A 4,332-nucleotide genomic window follows, 5' to 3' on the forward strand; every position below is an offset into this window, starting at 1 on the left:
CTTGCCTCTACAACAAAATCTAGCAAGATGGAACAGCTTAAATGACAGATTTTTTTCACCATTTTGGAAGCCAGACGTCTGAGATTAAATTTAGCTCATCTGTTTGTGATGAAGTCTGCCTTCCTGGATTAATATCTACTTAGATAATATAATATAGACCAATTGTTGAAATCCCAGCAGCCTGTACAACCTGAACTCCTAACCACTGTCACCCAGCTTAACTAAGTTCCTTCTCACCAAGTTGCATTAAATAAATTAGGAGCCGATGTGGGTATTGTAAAAGCACCATCACCAATGTGTACTGTTAATTTTTTATCCTCCTAGTCTAATTTTGCTAATAAACAGACATATTTATAATTTGAACTCAAATTCAAGCTCCAAAATTTTCCTCAGTTTTTTCTTCTTACAAACACAATTGTCAGAAAAGGCTTCAATCAAGATTAAACCCAGTGTGTATAGTATCATAAATCTCCATTGTAGCCATGATATTAAATAAATGCCATTGATTATGCCTCAAGAGAGATTTGATTTTATTTGTGACAAACTTTCCACTATAGTATCTTAAATTCATTGTAATTTTCATCATTGACAATTGGATTTATGATCACAGAACCATATGATAGCTTTTTTCTTCCAGATCTTTCCATCTTGAAAACCTCTTAAAAGCTAACACATATGTTGAGTGGAAATCACTTAGCAGATATACACAAGTTTATTTCCTATGCTGTTATTGATAAAGTCAGAATACAAATAACCATGGTTGTATAGTTAAATCAAATCGACTTCATACACTAGTAACAATATTAGTTAATTTCCTTTTCTTTCATGATTTTGACCTTCTTAATTTTGAAACACATTCTCTAATATATTGACATTAATTGTTCAGAGAGCTAACTCATGTATAACAGTTGAAATTCTACTATAATTTTGAGATCATTTTCTTATATGTTGCAAAACAAGCATGTGGTACTAGGGAATGAAAATTGCATTTCAGCCAAAGGAACCAGTGTATATATAGTATTGCTTACTAGTTAATATTTTAAAATTTAAATCATAGAAGTGTTATTAACATTCCTATTAAAGGAATATTAAAGGGTTCCATTTTCTTTTTCACCATAGTCATATATATAGTATGAACTCTGGGGTGTAAAATTATTTCTTCAATGTATCCTCAAAGCTGACTGAACCATGCTATTTATCCTCTTTAAGCATTTTAGAAAGCATACATTGAATAAGCAGGTTGAATATTTCTATAGCCACCCTAGTATAGGCTCACCTAGTCTAGATCATCATCATATCTATCTTTTAAATGTTTTATTTTATTTTATTTTTAATTTAATTTATTAGTTTTCATTTCAGTGAATACAGGCAGTTTGGTACCATTATTTAGGCTCATCTGTGATCTACCCCCTCCCATTAGACCCTCCTTGTTAATGAAAATGGGCCGTGCATTGTGGAGTTAGCCCCCAGTTATTAGTATGATAAATGTCTCTGCAAATCATGACCCAACATGTAACTCTGACATTCTTTCCGCCCCCTCTTCCGTAAGATTTCCCTGAGCCATGTTGGGTTCATTTTTATAAACTCCTCTGCCCAGAGAAGTTGCTGTGACCATGGGAAAGTATAGATCACTTGCATACAATTCCCTACAAAAATGCAGAGAACAGGTTTAAACCCTGTATAGATCAGCTATCTCTACCCTTTGACATGACATTTGTATAGCTCCTTTTCAATCTCATCCTGTCACCTACACTGAACTCTCTTTCTTTTTCTCCAAATTCTTCATTAGGACCTTGACATTTGCTGTTACTTCAGCCTGAAAGATTCCTGCTGAGGTTGTGTTCCTCTCAGTGTTCTACAGGGCTCTGCTCAGAGATTGCAGTCAGTGAAACTTCCCTGCCACTGTCATGACAAATGGCTGTGTCTGACAGTGTCACCTCTGGTTTCATTTCTCCCTAATGAGCCTATGGGGAACAAGACATGGTCTTCCTCCTGCCTCCAAGTACAGAATAGTTCCTTGCTTTGAGGCACTCTGTTTTGCTGTTTATCCAGACCCTGCCATCACCTGTGATAGAGTGTATCATTTGGAAATAATTACAATGTTATGGTGGATGTTTCCTGAACTAATGAAACTTTGAAAAAGGATAAACTAGCTACACGTCTTCACTGCAAGCAAAGACAGGTGCAGTGTTTGTACAGGTAACATGTTCCATTCCCAAGCACCAAGCTTTAGAAAAAAAATCATCTTTGACATGTAGCTCCTCATCTTTTTTTTTGTTTAATAATTTTCCTTTAAGAATACCCCTCTGTGAAAAAGTGAAATTTTTTCTTTGAGTCTCACAACTGAAATTTACTCGCTTTTAACTGAGCAAAAAAATGTGAAAATAGGACTTGGGTCAAGATAGCGTCTCGCTTACACAGTATGGCGGGCGACATTAGCTCGAGCTCGCTCAACTCTCTCTCTAACGGGGAAAGCAGCGGACTGCCAGAGACTGAATTCTATTTGGCTCTTTATTTCCAACAGACTCACGTTCAACTTTCGCTCACAAAAATAGCCGGGAATGATAAATGTCTCTGCAAATGCACGACCCATTTTCATTAACAGGGACGGTCTAATGGGAGGGGGTAGATCACAGATGAGCCTAAATGGTGGTACCAAACTGCCTGTATTTACTGAAAAGAAAACTAATAAATTAAATTAAAAAAAAATAGCAGGGAAAATTTTTATTAATCCTTTTATTTCTAAAAAAAAAAAAAAGTTAATATAAAATTATAGCAAAAAAAAACCACAAAAGGAACCTGTACTTTAGTAACACAGCTGGAACAATCCGCAGCGGTGGGAGAAGAGATTTAATTTTAGTTGATTATCTGTGGTTGTTGGTTGTTCGCTAGCCTCAGGGTGATGGAAGCTGTACACTTTTTCGAAGGGACGGAGAAGCTGCTGGAGGTTTGGTTCTCCAGGCGACGCTAACCAGGGATCTGGGGATCTTCACACCATCCCGAGGTCTGAATGGGACGTCTTTTTGAAGATGTGCAATGAGCAATCATAAGTGTGACAAAAACTGACAAGCAGGAAGCTTTTGTACTCACTGAGAGTAGCATGTTTGTCTCCAAGAGACATTTCATTTTGAAGACATGTGGTACCACCCTCTTGCTGAAGGCACTGGTTCCCCTTTTGAAGCTTACTAGGGATTACAGTGGGTTTGACTCAATTCAAAGCTTCTTTTATTCTGAACGTAAGAATTTCATGAAGCTTTCTCACCAAGGATACCCACACCAGAATTTCCAAGAAGAAATAGTTTCTGAATGTAATTTTCCCAAATGGAGCAGCATATTGTATGGGACGTATGAATTCTGACTGTTGGTACTTGTGTACTTTGGATTTCCAAGAGAGTCGGGTAATCAGTCAGCCAGATCAAATCCTGGAAATTCTGATGAGTGAGCTTGACCCAGCAGTTATGGACCAGTTCTACATGAAAGACGGTGTTACTGCAAAGGATGTTACTGGTGAGAGTGGAATTCGTGACCTGATACCAGGTTGTTGTTGATGCCACACTGTTCAATCCTTGTGGGTATTCAATGAATGGACTGAAATCAGATGGAACTTATTGGATAATTCACATCACTCCAGAACCAGAAGTTTCTCATGTCAGCTTTGAAACAAACTTAAGTCAGACCTCCTATGATGACCTGATCAGGAAAGTTGTGGACGTCTTCAAGCCAGGAAAGTTTGTGACCACCTTGTTTGTTAATCAGAGTTCTAAATGTTGCACAGTGCATTCTTCACCCCAGAAGATTGAAGGTTTTAAATGTCTTGATTGTCAGAGCGCCATATTCAATGATTACAATTTTGTTTTTACCAGTTTTGCTAAGAAGCAGCAATAGCAGAGTTGATTAAGAAAGATGAAGAAAAAGCTCAAAAAGAGAAGACACATAGAAGGTGGTGGCTGCTTTCTAGATGTTGATACTGGGGGCCATGCTGTCCATGACCACCACCTTGTAGTTGCAGAAAGCCCTAGGTGTAATGATAGTGTAATCATTTTGAAGTGTATGCATTATTATATCAAGGAGTTAGATATCTTGCATGAATGCTGTCTTCTGTGTTTAGGTATTCTGTGCCACTCTTGCTGTGAAATTGAGGTGCATGTAGGAAAAAACTGTTACTATGTGAAACTTTACAACTCATGTGGAAACAATTCAATTTGGTTTATGCACAGTATATTTCTGCAAGTATTGTCCAAAATTCCCCAAAGACAAGGCTTTCGTCCTCATTAGATGTTGGCCTCAGCTGACCATCTGGGACTGTTCTGTTAAATTGCTGCCAGAATTTTA

The 4,332-nt window shown here is 37.5% G+C and overlaps 1 pseudogene; it reads left to right on the top strand.

Annotated features, from left to right (window-relative positions):
• Nucleotides 1-2,902: 2,902 nt before the first annotated feature.
• LOC101597253 lies at nucleotides 2,903-4,109 on the top strand (annotated as a pseudogene).
• Nucleotides 4,110-4,332: the final 223 nt, after the last annotated feature.

The sequence above is a fragment of the Jaculus jaculus genome, chromosome 4, assembly GCF_020740685.1.
Source record: "Jaculus jaculus isolate mJacJac1 chromosome 4, mJacJac1.mat.Y.cur, whole genome shotgun sequence".
NCBI lineage: Eukaryota > Metazoa > Chordata > Mammalia > Rodentia > Dipodidae > Jaculus > Jaculus jaculus.